Source organism: Camelus dromedarius, chromosome 29 (genome assembly GCF_036321535.1).
Source record: "Camelus dromedarius isolate mCamDro1 chromosome 29, mCamDro1.pat, whole genome shotgun sequence".
In the NCBI taxonomy this organism is placed as follows: Eukaryota; Metazoa; Chordata; class Mammalia; order Artiodactyla; family Camelidae; genus Camelus; species Camelus dromedarius.
Window position 1 is genome coordinate 9,389,288 of NC_087464.1, and position 18,624 is coordinate 9,407,911.

Consider the following 18,624-nt stretch of genomic DNA (forward strand, 5'->3'; position numbering starts at 1 on the left):
AACCATAATATTACCTCACACCTGTTAGGATGGCTATTATAAAAAAGGCAGGAGATAACAAATGTTGGTGAGGATGTGGAGAAAAGGGAACCCTTGTGCACTGTTGGTGGGAATGTACATTGGTACAGCCAATATAGAAAACAGTATGGAGTTTCCTCAAAAAATTGAAAGTAGAAATACCCTATGATTCAGCAATTCCAATTCTGGGTATAGATCCAGAGAAATGAAATTAGGATTTTGAAGAGGTGTCTGCACTCCCATGTTCACTGCAGCATTATTTATAATAGCCAAGATATGGAAACCACCTAAGTGTCCATCAATGGATGAATGGATAAAGAAGATGTGGGATATATGTATCTCCTTAGTGGAATATTATTCAGCTATGAGAAAGAAGGAAATCCTGCCACTTGAAACAACACAGATAGACCTTGAGAACTATGCTAAACAAATTGTCAGACAGAGAAAGACAAATACTCTAAGGATCTCACTTATATGTGGAATCTTAAAAAATCAAACTCATAGAAACAGAGTTGAATGCTGGTGCCAATTCTGAGGGCTGGGAGATGTTGGTGAAAGGATACAAACTTCCAGTTGCAAGATGAGTAAGTTCTAAGGACCTGATGTATCCTGTCTGTAGTTAACAATTCTGTATTATATATTTGAAAGTTGCTGAGAGAGTAGATCTTCAAAGATCTCACCACACATAGGTATATATTTTGCAACATATATGTGTATCAAATCATCACGTTGTACACTTTAAAAGCACACAATGTTATATGTCAAGTATATCTCAATAAAATTAAGAAATAATCAAAAGCCTTTTCAACCTGAAAGCATTTTTGTTGTTGTTGTTGTTGAATTATTGCAATAGTTACCATTGATCAGAGGTTGAATATGTACCAGACCCTGGACGGGAGGCTCTTACAGGCATCATTTCATTTAATAATTAGCACTTTTTGTGGATCTACTGCATAAACGTGGCTGTAAGTAGCACCTAGTGTAGTATCGTGAGTGTTAGATAATCATGAAGGAAACAGATGGTCTTGCCCAGACATCTTCCTGGATTTAGATATTTGATACCCTTTTGGGAGGGATTTGCATCACATATACCTATAAGCATCTATGTTCAATTTATATAATATTTGTATGTAAACTTTTTGCTCATGTGAAAACCAATCCATCTGATGCCTCACATAATTAAAAAACTCTCAAGTCAAAAAAGCAGTTTTCAAAGCAAAACAGTGTCCTTTCATCTGGTCTAGCTATTTATTTAAAAGGGGAATTTCATTTAAAATGCTTCAGAGCCACCCATCTCTATCAAGTGTCTCCTTTTGCAAAGGCGGTTAAGTCTTTTTGGAAATATCTTGTGCTGCTTTCAAATGTTATTGAACGTATAGAGAAGGAAACGGAGCCTCAGCATGGTGCCCACCAACGCTAGATCCCATCATCAGGAACTGGACAAGCTGGAATTTGAACCCAGGTCCATCTCATTCCAGATCTTGGGCTTTTAACTTCTGCGTGGCAACAAGTTAGCACCTTGATGCCAAGATTCCTTTCTAAGGGACAAGGTAAGTCAGTTAACTCATCTTTAGTTCTATTAGGATGGAAATGGATCTATTATTATTTGGACGTTGTCAACATTGGAAATTCTCCCAGAGTGTCAAACAACTGGAAAAAAGTGACGTCATGTGAATGTCACAAATGTTTCCCAGATTAAGACCTCACTCTGTGTGTTAGAAGAAAGAACCTATCTGTGAGGTTGGCCTGCCTGGGGTCTGGCCCCACACGGCCAGCTGTGGGATCCTACCCTCTCTGAGCCTCAGTTTCCTCACTTATAAGGCTAAGCAAAAAATAACCACTCTGAAGGGATGCTGGAACCACTGGAGATCATAAATTGCAAATCTGTAGGGTTCCCAGCAAGGAAAGAACAATATTGTCCCTACTCAATAAATCTTAGTAATAATGATCATTTTATTTTCCTGCTTACAAGCCACCAAGTTCTCATGAAGCTTTTGGGATAAAACTCTACCTCCTTAACTGGGCCTAAAAGTAACCCTGCCCGATCTGATCCCTGCCCATGTTGCCAGTCCCATTTTTAGCCATTGTCCTGTGAGGGAGAGTGGGTTTTTGATTGCTCAGATGGTTCAAGCATTACCCTTCCCAGGACCTTTGAACATGCTGTGTCCTTGGCTTTCTATTAACTCACTACTCTTTCTTGTCCTTGAGGTCTCAGCTTAAATGTCACTTCCTCAGGGGAGTCTTGCCCGAATTCCAGGAAACATCAGGTCCCCTCTTATACATTCCCAGAGTGCTTTCTTATTTGGGATTCTCCCCACAGTGATAATTAAGTGCTTAACTCATCTTTATTTGTTTACTGTCTGTCTCTTCATTAGGATATAATCTCCAGGAGGGCTCCAGCTCCTGTCCCTGGCATAGCTAGTGGTCAATGAGTGTTCACTGAATAAATGAAGAAAAGAGTTAATAAATCAATGAATAAGGGACTGCCTTATTATAAGAATTTCTCGTCGTTTCCTGATCTGTTTTGCTTAAAAGAAGGCATGGGTGTGAGCCACGGAGGTTTTTACCAAAATCACAGATTTTTTTACCCAAAGCTGTGTCCTTTTCACCCCCGATGAGAGTAAGACTTCCTTGGGGACCGTTTGTTACCTGTGGCACGGCAGGCAGCCTTGTGGACCAAATGAGCTGCATCCACCCCAACCAGAGTGAGACGTTGGATGATAAAAAGATATACCACCTCCTGGAAACAGACGCTGGATTTTATGGTGGAAGCAGAGAAGCCAAAGCCTGCAGGTGCGGGCTGGGCTGACACAGGCTCTGTGGAGCATCATTAGAGCCTCCTTAGAGATGCGGATTTACTCTGTGTTTAATCAGGCACGGGCAGAAGAAATGGCTTCATTTCAGCTCGATGAGAGGCAGATCACAACAGGAAGATAGATGGCCAATCCGGTTCATCACCTCAGGCATATTGCCTTAATTTGAAGGAGCAGCCTGGCACCCATGCTAATCAAGAGGAGAGGGCAAGCCAGCTCGCGACGAGGGCCAGCCAGTTTAACTCTCATTGCGTCCCTTAAAGAGAAGCTCTTATTTGTTTTCTTAATTGATATTGTAAGGAAGGAGAGAACCAGAAAACGCATTACTCAATCACTTAAGAAGTTCCCCAGCTTCCAATTCAAGATGCTTAAAGCAGGACTTGTTATACCCGAAATGTCTAAACCTCTGCCTATAAAGAAGTTTCACAGCCAACGAATGAAGTGTCTCAGGAAAGACGATCAATTTGCCGGCTGCTTTTTAGTACCTGGTCATGATTGCAGTTGGCTGGGAAAGAGCTACAAATAGAGACCACGTTGTGTCTGTGGTGTGGTTACCTGCTGGTCATTTGGAGGCTCTTGTTGGTGGCTCGGTCCTCTGCTGGTCTTCGGCCCTCCAGAGCAGGCATGTAAAACCTTGGGGAGGCACGTGAAAATGGAGGTTCAGCTCTGCTCAGCCACAGCTTCCCGATTGCCTAAAAATGCCAGAAGAGGGATTTGAAGCTTGCGTGGGAGCAGTCACACAGATCTGAACTCAGGGTCCTTGCCAAACCCCAATTATTTGAAGTAAAAGCAGATAACGGGCAGTTTGGGTACTTACCAACCCGTGGATGTTTCAGAATCATTTGGTATGTGTCACATCTGGGCTTTCCTGAGATCCCCGGAGCCTGAGCACAGGGAGCTTTTCCAGCTCTCCCCACCCCAATGACTATTTTCCAGATGTTCTGAAACAACATCAAATGGCCCTGTTTACCCCTGGGAGGTTTATAAAGGTGCACTGATGGAGAGGCTGGCTGAGGGAGGCTGAGATATTCACTCAACAGCTGAGTCCTAGAAAATCTCCATAAACGTGGCATCAAATCTTTACCTAAGGCACACTGAACTACGTGAAACACTCCTAACGTGAAGAAGAAACTTAAGAAGCTTAACTATGGACATAGAAATATTATCATCAGCCATCATAGTAATAGTATCCGGTCACTCCCCACCTACAGGCACAGATTTCAGCTTAAGCAGATGTGGGAGAACTGTGTGGTCTTAAGAATGTTTGAATATCAGCCAGTCAAGGGGAAGGACTTTGTTACCATAAAACCTGAACACTTGTCTTTTGTTTTTTAAGCTAAATATGAAGAGAACACAATCACAATTGCAGAAATGAAGAGTCTACGGAGAGGCATGCCCAGGTTTTGTACAAACCTTCACGGGGAAACAACAACATGGAAACAAGAGGAGCCATCATTAGCAGATAGGAAATTTGTTTCATTCTCGACACATGGGCAGCAAATGCCAGAGCAGCCCCTGGGTTCAGAACCCAGGTCTTTGCCTACGTAGTGGAGGTGAGTCATTCTCTCAGGGAGAAACAATGTGTTGCCTTCTACTCAGTCACATGAAAAGAGCCACCAGTTCCCGCCAAACATGAACAATGGGTCAAAATCTGGCGAGAAGGTGGGATAATTCCTCCATGGCACATCTGCTACATGGAGACGACATTCAGTGGAATAGGTTCTCCCGGTGCCCCCAAAGTAAGCAACCTCCCAATGCTTTGATGTGAAAAGTGCTTCGTGTTCTAGAGTCTGTCAATTACCCAGCAGCTGCCAGTGCAGAACAAACAACCTTCCTGGCACGACTTCCATTGTCACTGGCATTGAACTCATGGCAGTCATCCTGTTAAGGTCCTTTATACAGGAAAGGGGAAGTGAGGACGTATAAGGGGCTCTCACTCTCTGCAGATCTCAGAATGCCTACTGGTGGCCCTGCTCTTGAGCAGGAATTCATGGGAGATCGTTCTGCTGCGACATGTCACCAACTCACGGATGACAGTCCTTTCACAGAGCTCCAAAATAGACGCCCCCCATCTATTGGACGGCTGGGAATCTTGGCCAGCTCTGACATGCCTGTCTAGCTCAAACTCTGGTAAAGAAGCGGAACTCCAACTTTTGTGGCGACATGGATGCTCCTTTGAGTGAGATAAGAGGGCTGGCTACTCTTTGCTTTGCAAACGTGTGGTCGGAAACATTAACAATTAATCCTCTTGAGTCAATTGTCACTGCTGGTGCTTTTTTGATTCCTGCAAGTGATCTGTTCATAGTTAGAAACATGAGTTACTTTACCCTTATCTTAACATCCTTAACCATCAGTGTTGTTATTGGTCATCAAATTAGCCATTTCCTCTCATTTGAAATCGAGTGACAGTTCTGGGTGGTTTGAGTTGAGTGAGTTGGACAAGGGGAAATAGGCGATTTCCTCTGCCTCTTGTAGAGTTAATCTCTCATCCAGAGACTGCTTCAAGCATCTCTTTCAACAGTGGTCTTTATTCCTAGTTTAGCAGCATAGCCGTAAAGGACAAGTTTCTTCTTTACAACGCTGCAACTCAAAGTCTGAATGATAGATGATTTCCTGGTCCTGAAGAAGACACTTGAGCACTTATATTTCTTTCAACAATTTTTCCCAGTTTGAACAAGACAGTCCATTTCTCATTTAAGCATGGAGCAAGCAGGTTATGTGTGTGCAAACAAAAATGTCTGGTCTCCATTCCAGGGCTGGGTCAGAAGAAGGACTTAGAAAAAATATTGTGGGCCACAACAGTGGGTTTTTTTTGTTTTTTTATTTTTGGTGGCCATTATTCAATATTTGGGACTTTCTCTCCTATCTGCATCAATTTCCTCTGCTCCTAAATATCCTATTTGGATCTGCTGAGAGAAGAAATTTTCTCACCATGGGTCTTTGGCTATTTTCTTGGTTCACCCTGGTGGCCCCAATAAAGAAACTTCTGGTTCTTCATCTTTGCATTCTCTGTTATATATCTTGGTTATATATCATTCTCTTTCCTCTGACACCCCCACCCTGTCCACCCATCAAATAGCGATGCAGGCTGCTCAGCTAGTCAGGCTGGCTCCAAATCTAGACTCTTGAAAGAATCCATCATTGAGCCGGACAAGTTTCTCTCTCCCCTAAGTAAAAACATTTGTTTCAACTAACACGTTTTGTTCAGCGTGCTGCATCTTCACTGTCAAAAAGTCCCTTCTGTGGCAATTATTTCCCCAAGGAGACATTTGTAAATATCTTCAAAAAAGAGTCCTCCTTTTTACTCCAATGAAAATAGAGCTAAGTTAGCATGTGTCTTTCTAAAATCCTTTTCTTCATTTCTGCAAGTCATCCCTGCCCTTCCTTCCCGATCTGCCAGGAGAGGTGAATATACCCACGTTCTCTACCCAAGGGTGAAGCACGATACATTTTGCCATATGTACTTGGCCGACAGAGGCTCAAAGGGGCTATAACACCTTTGATCATAGTCATGATTTTAGTAATCTTGTGACAGGCATTCCACCTGGCAGGTCTTTGGGGAACTGAAACCAGTTTTTCCCATGGGTGTCTCTCCAGGGATCAATTAGGATCAGAAGTGATTGATGAATCCCTCCTATACTCACAGTAGGTAATGAGAGTCCAAGCATCCAGGATTCTCACCCACGTGAAACCGTCCTGGAAGGCTGAGCCATCCTTATAAAGAGAAATCACTGCCACTCAGAAACTACTATCAACTTTCCTCTGTGCTGCGTGAACATAAGACTCATCTGAGTAAAGTGTTATGAGAAAATTCATGCCCCATCACAAAGAGACAGCTGTGCATTGCCACAGTCACTAACTCTTGAAGGATGTGAAAGGAAGGTGTCTGTTTCTAGTCAGTCACTTCAGCTGCAGCTCCCCATCCCGGTGCCTCCTTCTGGTCCTGCAAATGTTATCTCGTTTCTCTGATGGGAGTGGGGAAGCCAAGACCAGTAATTTATGGCTCCTATTAAAAGGGTTGGCTGGACATGCAGACAATATGTCAATAATTATTTCTGGTGGGGCCCTAAGAGCAGAGGAAGTGCCCCTGTAGAACGGCTTACTTTAATAGAAGACAGATATGCCTGACCTGGGTTTTATGACAAATGTCAAATATATCGAAGTGTGTTGTGAAGCAGATCGCCTTATTGGCAAAGAAATGGAGGACCCCAGGAAGATGGATGGGAAACTTTCCTCAAGGGTTTTCCTGTCTCTTTGTGCAGGTACAGCATTGGTCCTGGTGGAGGACAAATGAGCAGGTGACAGTGGAAACTTCTGTGAGCTGTCTGAATTTCTGCCTGTCTACCAGGCATGGCAACAAAAGTCTTCAGCTGTGGAGGGTTGATGGGAGAGCACAGGGTGGGATGGAGGAGCAGGGTGGGGGACTAGGACCACCCTGAGAGCAAGTGCCTTGTCACCTGTGGCATTGTAGGCACCTCCTGGACCTGCTCAAGAAATGTGGGCTCTTCTGCCTTCCTTCCTGAGTTCAGTTTCACAAATGCTTCCTTGAGAGTCTGCCATATACTAAGAGCTGTGTAAGGCACTGGTGATTTGTGCTGATGCCACTGGTTCCAGCTCTGACGCCACCCCCATCACAGAGCTCTTCACCTTCCTTCTCCTGGCTCCCTCTACCTTGGGAGGACATGGGATCACTTATTAGCTGTTGTGTGGCCTGAGTAAGTTGATTTGCTTCTCTGAGACTTGGACTGGACTCCTGCCTCATAGAGTTGAGAGGACTCAACACAGCAGCATGATGATGCTTTGTTGAAAAGACCAGACATAGAAACTGTAAAGGGGGAAGTGATGAGCTAGCTCCCCACTGTTCACCTTTCATCTCATCAAAACTGCTTTCCAGGTACTTTATGTCACCTTCCACTGAAATTATCCACCTTTAGATTACAAGCTCCCTGGATCCCCAGCCCTGAGCTCCTTTAGTCAGATATGGTTACAGAAAACTATACCCCTTAGGATGAATGAATTATAAAAAGGCCACTTTTCCTCCAGGGTGGGTGTAGCCAGCACCCAGGTGTTCTGCTTAGTTAGAAAAGGAGCTGAGTATCAGCTGCCCCTTCATCCCGGCCTCCTTGTGCTGTACACAATCCACACAACCATCCATGGTGAGCCTGCTAGCCCTTCACATGGTGCCTGGCCCAATGTTCACGCTCAGCAAATGTTTGCAAACTCAATTTATGACAGTTACGGTTGTGCCTAGAATGATGGCATTCCATTTTTAACAAGGTTACTTTAGTCATTGGAAAGGCATAATGGACAAACTAGGGATAAATGTAAAAAGCCACCACAACAGGATTCTTTTCCCCTCTAGAAATATTTCTTCTAAGTCAGTCATGAAAAGCATATAGTATTTCATTCCTTCTGGGTTTGCTGGACATAAACTGGTATAGGTTTTTTTTTTTTTTCCCTTTTGTGACCATGAAATACAGGGAATTAACTCTGACATGAATTAGGAGAAAAGTGTGGAGAAACGGAGGTGACACAAATGATCAAAGAAGAATAAGTATGTCTTTATATCGATGCGATTCCCCACGATTGGGGAAGGGAGATGAAGGAGACAGATGCAGAGCAGCTTGCAGGGAAAGTTAGTTGTGCTACAGAATATTTATTGGTTTAACTATTTTTCTTTGTGTTTATTCTGCAGAGAAAGTTCAGATGTGAAAGTAAAACCCTTAATAGAGTTGCATGGACTTCTGTCCTGAATTTTTATTTTGTCGTGGTTTGTAGTAGTACCACGTGGCCAAATCTTGAGGATGCGGGTCTTGTTCACTTCCCAGATTTCCCCGTGATCTCTGACTTTGGACCACAATTATCGAGATGGTGTCAGAGGGGAAATATACTGTGAGCGGTTTGCATAAGATTTCATCCTCCAAACCAGCTACCAAGGTGGTTAGGTGCTTTCTCTATGGGGCAGAAAATGCAAGGCTCCCTGGAAGGAAGAAAAAAAAGCTAGTTTTATGGAAAAGACAAAGGAATAGGTGTAAAAACTAAACTGGAAGAGAAAATGCTCCGTATGTGGGACAGTTGTCTTTAGTGAGACCCTAAGAATTAGATTTGGGCTCCTAAGGAGGGAGGTGTTGCTGTGAGATGTCTGTCTCTTAGGACAGCTTGAGGTACCAAAGGAGAAACGATTTTTTTTTTTTTTTCATTTCAATCTAGAAAACGTAGACTCTGTCACTGGGCTGAAGGAGGAGCAAATGGCTTTTCAACCACAAGAGTATTCCACAAACTCACATCCTTTTCACGTCTTCATTCTGCTCCCCCATCCCCCACCCCACCTGGCTCCTTTCCTTTCTCTTTGAATTTGTACTAAATTCATTACAGGCTCTTAAAGGAGAGAGGTTCTCAAGGGTTTAATAGAGATGTTAGATGCTATGAATAAAAAAGTTGGGAGGTGGGATAGGAATTCACGCAGGCTCCTTTGAACGAAACTAGAGTTCATTTCAAGTGCTTTTCCCCCTTTTAGAGAAAAATCTACCCTTCTCCTCCAGGAAGCTCTAGGTCTCGGAGGCCTGTATTAACTTGATCTTTGGGAATAGGGTTTTAATTTTTTCCATCACCATCATGCAAATTGATCATGATAATCTCTGGAAAGGAAAATAAGTGAACCAATGGCCTCATTAACTCCAATGCTAAAGGGACTTACGTTCCTAAGAGCTGATGTCCTTACCCCTCAGTGGCCCAGGCCTTCTTCGTGTGTGACTTGGTCCAGTCCCCAGTGTAAGCTTTGGCTCCCTCCCTGCCTGGCCTGTTGAAATTGCCTCATGCATTTCACTCCTTTACACAGTAATGGAATATCTTGAAAGGTCCCAACCTTACAAACGAAATATTCATGTTCTGCTAGATTTCAGCCAGCATCCCTCACTCTCCCATGACAGAACCACACCACTGATACACATGTTTTATCTGGACTTTGCCTTAAAGACATTGAGATCTCAAAATGCTATACTTTGGACAATAAACTAAATCAGTCAGCATTAAAATGTATGGCTCAGATGCACAATTGTGAAGGCTCTTCTGCTGAATTAGGAAGGCTTTTTTTTTTTTTTAGAGTGTGTTTTAATTTTAATTTAACGTGGAAAATGACAGAGACAAATAGATCTGTCCAAAATATACTTAGTAACAGATTTTTGAGTTGGTTATTAATTTCATGTGCATGGTCCCTCTTCTTATTTTGGTAAACTGTAAAATTCAGGAAGAAGCAGGATCAAATGTAACATACTTTTATTGATTGCCTGCTATGTGCCAAGCAAGGTGTTAAATGTTTTCAAATGCTGCCTCATTTATCCTCATATTACAGATGAGGAAAAGGGGGTGGGAAGAGGTGCGATAGATGGCCCAGCTGGAAAGCAGCAGAGTCACTTTTAGATCTGCCTCATCGTGAAAAAATATTTCACACAAAACTGTTTGAAAATTAACTTCTTCAGAGCTACGAAGAGCTAGGCTTTCTCAGTGGACCTTGTCCTACCAGTGAGTGGTAAGGAAGTTACTAGAATTCTGGGAGCCACTGGGCATTGCATGTCTGGATGAGGACTGTCATTCAGTGGGTGCCCAGCAATGTGCCTCATGCACACGTGCCTTCCACTGAGGAATTATATCTGTGGCAGAAAAATACCTCTCTTCCTCTTTGGGGGAAGATTGTCCCCTTCTGGTGAGGTCAATACAGGAGGTGCTTATGAACTTGGTGGTAGGGAGGAAGAACCAGATGGCTAGATGGATTAGCGGATGGAATCTAGCCTCTCAAGATTGAGCAGGGCCATGGGGGCCACTCCCTTTGGAAAATCCCTTTATGTCAGCTGCAGCCATCCAGGTGACATTTCTTTAAAATCAACTGGACCTCTCCCCCCAAAATATTATAATAAATAAATATCATTGACATCTACTATCTGTAAGGTATTGCATTAGAATACTGTAAAATATACCTTCAATCAACATTTGTTGAATTTCTACTACAAGCTTGAGGCAGTGCTACATGCTCCAGATACAAAGACAAAAGGGATTAACAGTCTGGTCAGGACGGTGGCCTTGTGAACATGCATGCAGCATTAGAAGGATGACCCACAGCAGAGCAAGGACAAGAGTGTGACTTGAGGAAAGCTTCAGAGAGGCAGTAGCATTGGAGCTGGGTCTTGATGTTGTTAGTAAGAGTTCTTCAGATGGAAAAGGTGGGGAAAATACTTTCCATTTTGAGGACACTTCATGTCTAACTTGACTAAGAGTGTATGTTATTGCCTTGGGAATAGCCATAAATATGGTGTAATTGGCGTGTAATGGAAGAGGGCAGTGAGAGTCATTTATCTGGTAGGATGGTGTTTTCTCAAACTATACTTAGAAGAACACTGGTTCCCTGAGATGTTAATTGGCATTGTCTGGAACAAAGAGGGTTTTGAAGCCAAATAAACTGTAGAGAATACCGAGTTAAGCTGTAACACGGGGTTCTTTCCTGCAAGACTTCTCAAAGCCGTTAATATGTGGCTATGCACGGTTAATTTCCAAGATCTTGCCTTACACCTCTTTGTCTTTCTCTGTTCAGAGTGCTCTCAGGGTTCCTGGGTCCCACAGTAGAAAATACTGCTTTACAGTAGAGGCAGCCATCAGCAGTCTTTAAGAAGCAAAATTTTTTTTTTTTTTTTTTACTGGAGAATATAGGTTCTTGTCTTGCACAGGAAAGAACTCAAGAGTGAGCCATAGTAAAGTAAAAGTAGATTTATTCCAGGAGACACACACTCCACAGACTGAGTGCGGTCCGTCTCACTCAGAAGGGAGAGCGGCTTAGGAGATACACATTCTGTAGGCAGAATGTGGGCCATCTCGAAAGCTGAGAGGAAGAGAGGCCACAAGGTGTGGGGTGTTTAGTTTAAAGTAAAAGTAGATACACACTCCATAGAAAGAGGGTGGGACATCTCCCAAGGCAAGAGAGAACTACCACGAGGTGTGGGGTTGTTAGTTTTTATGAGCTCGGTAATTACATATACTAATCAGTGGGAAGATTTTCCAACTATGTCGGGAAAGGGGTGGGGATTTCCAAGAATTGGGCCCCATGCACTTTGGGGCCTTTTATGATGGATCAGCCTGGGAACTGTCATGGTGCCTGTGGGTGTGTCATTTAATATGCTAATGTGTTACAATGAGCTTATAATGAGGCTCAAGATCTACTGGAGGTCAAATCTTCCTCCATCTTTTTGTCCTGTCCTCAGTAGCTGTGTCAGTCCTTCAGTGGTTGTGCCCTGCTCCCTTCCCTCCTGTCTCAGTTTTCTATTTCAGAAAGAAATTTTTGGGCATTTGGGCAGGAGAATGTCAGTGGTGAGAAACCAGGGGCAAGGCAACTTAAAACCCAGTGGTTAAAATCTTCTGGGCAAAAGAAATTAAGGATCAGAATGAAAGCACTTAACACATAAAGGAGGGGATGTAGTTGAAAGATACTTAGCGGGTAGAATGGGTACTCAGGGTCCAAATGGAGGCTGAATGAGAAAAAATATTTGAGAGTGACACCCTAGTGTCTAGTTGGGATGCTTGAGCAGTGAAGAGAAATGTTGGTAGAATATGAGAAAGTTAATTTCATTTGGGACATGATATAACTGAGGTGTCTATGAGACCTCTCTATAGAGCTGGTCAGCTCAGTCGACAGCTGGTGACACGTGTCTGCTGCACAAGGTACATGTGAACATAATTCTGTCTTTCTATGACTCTTGATTGTCCTAATTCTATCTTTCTATGATGCTTCAGATGACTCTTGATTATCCAGCGGTATTTTAGGGGATGCTATAATGAACCTTAAATGTTGCTTGTCCGTAAATGTACAGAAATGCAGGTAATAGGGAGCCGTGTTTAATAGAAAATGGAATGCAAATCATTGACTAACTCTATTTATTGAGATACTGTATGTGCAAAAGGGAAAAGTAAGCAAGCAAAAAATATAACTAAATAAATACCTAAAGAAAGAAAGAAAGGAAAAAGAAAAAGTTACAACCCTTGTTCAAGGATCTTATTGTTTTACGCCTGCAGAAGATATTACAAGTGGTTGGATTACTCTGTTGTAATCCAGGATCTTCCACTTGCTAAATGAGCTTGAGCAAGTTATATAACTTTTTAAAGATTGTGTTTTCTCATTTGTAAAATATTATCGGTAGAATTTTAGTATTTCCCTCATTAAGGAGTTGTGAGGATTAGCTAGGGTTAAGCATAAATTTATTTACTGTATTTTGAATGTATAAAATAAATTTCTTTAGGAAATAATGTATGCATTGTGATCTATTAATATATTTGGCTATTTTTAATTTGATTTCCAGTTAATATCAAATAATAACCTGTCTATTTGAATGGCAAAAATCAAGCTGGTTTGAATTAAAGAAGTGTGAAAAATTCTTGGGTTGCAAAATACATAACAATTTCATCAATTAAAAACAGGTAAAATGTGTTAAAAATAATGGAAAGTGCATGTTTTAATTGAACTGGAGTTTTCATGGGCCTATATTTTTATGAAGCTTAATGAAACAAAAATTGAAATGGTGCCCATTATGAAATCTGTGTTAATTGTTATTATTCCCATAAAATTCACATGATTCCACAAAGTTTTGCAGTTATGCCAACCCAAAATGTACAGTACCTGCCTTTCATTCTCTTCAGGTTTATTTTTGGTAATAAAGGCCAATATTCACCTTGGCAAACAGAGCTTTTGCTAAATTGAAAACTTCCTCTAAAAACACTAGAAACTTTTGACATGAGATTGCCCAAACTGCAGGGTGCTTTCGTCAACCTGACAAAATGTTCTTTGTCCTTCCTGGCTTCATCCTCACTTTGTTACACCACCACTACCATAACCTTAAATTTTGTCGTGCTAGAAGGCACTGCGATATTAATTAAAAATACAGTCTAATCATTTACCCTAGTTGGTTCATACAAACCTCTACGGTATAATCAGTGGACTCCCTTATGGAGTTTCACAGTATTTTGGAGTGAAATAGGCAGGTCTGTTACTGACGTACACTTGGCTCCCGACTGTAATTAAGCATAACCTACAATTCACCTTTAGGTCGCTAGATCAAATACAACTTATCTGAGCAATGTCCGAAGGGACATAGTGATGTTGACTGGTAGGCAGCATATATAAATGAGTGGAACTTTTAATTTACCTCTAGGTCTCTTAGAGAACATTCTGGGTGTTTCTGAAGACAGAGGGAAAGCAGAGGATGACCAAGTCTATTTACCATAGACTGTCCTCAACATAAAACACCATAAAGCCAGCCTGAGTGCAGTTCAGCTGACCCAAGGTGTTCAGTGCCAATCTCTAGCCAAGAGAGTTGCAGAGAAATATTTTCTAGCTGTTAGAGGTGTGGTGTGAAGACTCCTGGGTGTGCCTGGGGCTGAATCATCAGGGGAGATTGTCCTTTGGGAACAGAGCTGAGAAATGTTTCCAGGTCCAGCACAGTGGTCAAACCCATCTTTAAAATCTTCTATCCTTGGTGGGGAGGGTATAGCTCAGTGGTAGAGTGCATGCCTAGCATGCATGAGATCCTGGGTTCAATCCTCAGCACTTCCATTAAAAATAAACAAATAAACCGAATTACCTCCCCCTTTCCAAAAAAAACTTTAAAAAAAAAAATCTTCTATCCTTGGGTTTATCTGGCATTATTTAACAAGGGAGAAATTTCTTCCAGAAGGAGACTCAAGGGGGCCCTTGGTCTCCTCCACAAATATGTCTTAAAGTGACGGTAACAAGACTTAATGGCATAAAATATCCCAATGTTACCCCACCCCCTTAAAATTCAAATTGGTATCTAAGAGCCCTACTCAGTTGAAAACGTGGAACTGGCTGGCGTGAGGAAGAAATGAACGATACATGTAACCTCATGAAAAAGTTTGGGTGATAAAGAACAGTAGTCAGAAGAAAATGGTATTTGATTTTAGATACTAAAACTCATTGAACACTCAGGGTGATTGAGTTGTATGCATATTGAGAGACATTGTGGAAGATGAGAAGAAAAAGGTCATCTGAGTTAGACAGGGAAGACTCTGAGTGTTTTGAATAATCTTTGGAGATGTAAAAAACAAATGATGTGGATTTTCCTACATAAAGAATTCAGTGGAGAAGTCTCAATTTGTCTAGAGTCTGAACTGGGGACTGGGATTTACTGAGACCTTCCTGATTGAATTCAACCTGAGGAAAGTTAAGAATTCATGATAGAAATGGGCTCTGTTTTGCAATTCAATAGGTGTTAGCAGTCAGGAAGGTAAGTCAACACTCCAAAGGTGTCTGTGAGGAAGAAAGCCCACGATGCCTCTCTCGGGATGCGCTGTGAATAGGAGAAAGGACAAAGCAACCAGGGTTGGTGGTGTTTGTGTTCTGCCTGCAGAGACGTGACTGTCGGCTGGAGGCTCTGACTCACAGAAACGTGAGAGGTCCCGTGAGATAGAAAGTCAAACAGAAAGACATATATGGGCACCCGAAAGATTTTATTTTATAATGTGTTAATCTTGAGATGGCGGAGTGGGGGTTGGTCTGGAAATTGGTCGAATCCACTAGAAAGCATTCCAAACCCCACCACGTCTCTTCCAGTGGATACGCTGTCCATCCATTCATTCACTCAACAATATTTATGGAGTGCTGACTACCAGTTGGTCACTGGGATATGCAAAAACAGATGTCCCTGACTTCCCTGGAGCTCACACTCAATTGAAGTGTCTGAAGAGGGAAGGCACTTGCTGTCCACTGGGGATGTGGGCAACGGGGGGACAGTTTGAGGTGTGGAGGGGAGATGGACAGGGCCAGGTCACAGAGGCCCTTGTAGGCTTGGGGTAATATTGAGCTTTTAATATTAGGAGAAATGAGGAGCCATGGAAGGTATGTAAGTAGGAAAATAAAATGATCAGATTAAGTTCTCAGGGTTCTGTAAATTCTCAGGGTCTCCCTGCTGCCTGTGTAGGTGGGGTTTTCTAACACCCTCAGAAAATGGAAAAGGGCGTGAGAGCTCTTGTGATGAGAAATCAGAGAAATGGAAATGGATGGAGAGATTATTTTTTTCTGTTGAGTTTGGACCCTCGAGACTTTACCATGCAATAGCTCCCCTCGGCTGTCCTGGGTCTGATGCTCTCTTCTCATGCCCAGCCAGTCTTCTCAAACAACTGATCTGGTCGTGTCCCAGTGCTGAAGCCCCCACCAGCTCCCTGGTACTACAGTTGCAGAGCCCAGGTCCCCCACAGAATGGTCCCTTCAGTCTGCCCTGGGCTATTACCCATGATATTTGCACAGTGATACTTCCCAAACTGGCTCTGCAGAGTGCCTGTTTAACGAGACATTAACAGATTCTCTGTAACCAAAAAAAAAAAAAAAATGGATGGGTGGGGGCCACTAGTCAAGTAAATTGGTAAAACAAACCCAGGGTATGATAACATCCTCTCTTTGAGATTGATAATACAGCTAGCCACACTAAAGGCTCTGAGAAGTCCTGCAAAGTTTTGTTTATCGTAGAACTTCTCATGGACGATTAACATCAAATTCTTTCCTCTACGTAACAACCATGGTCACCTGGTTGAACAGCCTGAGAAACACTGCTCAAACTAACCCTTCCCTTTTGCCAGGTTTGGTCTGTTTAATCCCAGATGTGCCTTTGAACTTCTCCTGCTTGGCTTTCCTTATGCTGTCTCCCTGTTTTGGAAAATCTTTCATTATTCACTCTATCCTTCTAAGCTGACCCAATTCAAATGGCACCTCCTTCATGAAATCCACCTTGATTATCCCAACTCTGAATGATGTTGCTTTTCTCCTGACTTTTAAAACACTTTACTTACTGCCTCACTGTGTTCCATTTACCATTTATGTTTACAATGGTACTCTTTCCATCTTAGAGTTGCAAAGTGAGCTTATAAATCTCTTGAAGGGACTGATGGTTTTACTTTTTACATTGAAAGGCAGAATTATGAAAGGACATAGGTTTTGGAATGAGACAAATAGTTATTTCAGTCACATTTCACCTCACCAGTGGCATGATTTTGGACAAGTTCCCCAGCCTTAATAAGCCTCAGTTTTGTCATCTGTAAAATAGGGGTAATAAACTAACTCACTTGTTAGAGGTGTCACAGAGATTAAATGAGACCATGGACAGCAACTGACATATTGTAAGCAATTCGTGTATGTAAGCTGTTGTTATTATTAGTATCATTTCTGTTACTATTACTGCAAAAAAAAAAACCCTTTTTTTGTTATGGTGACTGTTCATGTCCAATATTTCAGGACATCAAAATTTCCGAGTATTTTGATATTTTTGCATCCAAAGAGACTGCTTCTCTCTTTGTAAAGACAGAGAGAGGTATGTTGTCTAGCAAGAAATGGTCATCTTTCAGAGAGGGGGGGACCTGAGGCTGTAACAGTCATGCTTCTTGGACTTCCTGGTACACCCAGATTTTAATAGCAAATCTCATCGGCAAACAAGGAATTAGTCTGATGCGTCTGATGTGGGGGTCAGTGTGAATGCTGTGTGTTCTGTGAAGAGGTGCTTGGTTCCTGCTTGTGGCCGACTTGCCTGGGCTGCGTGGTCCAGATGTCAGGAACCACGCAGCTGTGAGTCAGCGGCTGGACAGCATCTGCCCCTTGATTGCTTGAGGTTAGGTTTCACTTGAATCTGACATCAAAGTTCAGCAAAAGAAAATGCCAAGGGTCCTTTCACATTATACACAGTAATTAAATGTGAATTAAGATAAAAGAGCAATAGATCTGTATATTTATCTTTCACGTTTCTCTGCATTCACTAAATTCACTACATGTTGGGTACCTACTATGTGCTGGGCACCTACTATGTGTTGGGCACAGTTCCAGGCAGTTGTGATGTAACAGTAATAAGGGACAGACATCCCTTTGAAATACAGCTTAATTCCAGCTAGAGAAGACAATAAACAAACAAATAAACAAATGGAAGGTGGTTAAGTGCTATGAGAAAAATCAAAGCAAGGGTATGAAGGATGGAGAGATGGGGAGGTCAGGGGAGGTTAAGAGGACATTTGAGCAAAGGTGTGAAGGAAACGTGAGAAGCACATACATTAAGGAACTCTGGAGAGGAACGGGACCCTGTCACCTTATAGGTGAGAGAAGAAAGCTGAGCTAAAGGGAAAGAGTGGCTTGAAACGAGATAAAGAAACACAACCAATTTTCCGGCCAAGTTTGTATTTTATCTGTAAAGGAATTGGGAAGCCCTGGGTGGGCTTTGAGGAGAGGCACTGCATTTGCCCTTTGAAAAGACCCCTCTGGCAGGGCAGAGTGGAGATCGGGTTGCAGAGAGTCAGGCGGGTACAGAGAGATGGGTAGGGGGCTACGACAGCAGCTTAGGTAGGAGAGGGTGCTGGCTTGGACTGGACCAGAGTTTCCCAGCCTCAGCACGAGTGACATTTTGAGCAGTAAGATCATTGCTATCAGGGGCTGTCCTGGGTACTGTAGGCATTAGAAGTCTCCTTCGTCTCCACGCACTGCCGGTCACTAGCATCCTCTCTCCCTAGTTGTGACAATATCCCTGGAGAGATAAAATTGCCCCTGACTGAGAATCACTGGACAGCGCTGTTGGTAGAGATGGATGGAAGAGGACAGATGTGAGAGGCTGTTGGAGGTGGAGTCAATGAGAGTTGGGGTACATGGGCTGGCCAGGAAGAGAAGGAAGCAGAGGAGAGAGGAGCCCAGGAGACTGGCCTGGATGGTTGTGGGAGGAGGAGCAGGCTTGCTGCAGAAGGTGCTCACTCAGGTCGGTTCTGGCAGCGC

The 18,624-nt window shown here is 42.7% G+C and overlaps 1 long non-coding RNA gene across 3 annotated transcripts in view; it reads left to right on the forward strand.

Annotated features, from left to right (window-relative positions):
* The window catches only part of LOC105085444 (uncharacterized), a 150,459-nt gene that overhangs the window by 92,193 nt on the left and 39,642 nt on the right, over positions 1-18,624 (forward strand). Inside the window, exons 6-7 of one of the 3 annotated variants that reach the window (XR_010378253.1) lie at positions 1,497-1,568; positions 2,394-5,828. The exons of the other annotated variants lie outside the window; for them this stretch is intronic. This is a non-coding gene — a long non-coding RNA (uncharacterized LOC105085444). Of the gene's footprint in view, positions 1-1,496; positions 1,569-2,393; positions 5,829-18,624 lie in introns of those variants that run through there. 3 annotated transcript variants of the gene reach the window in all.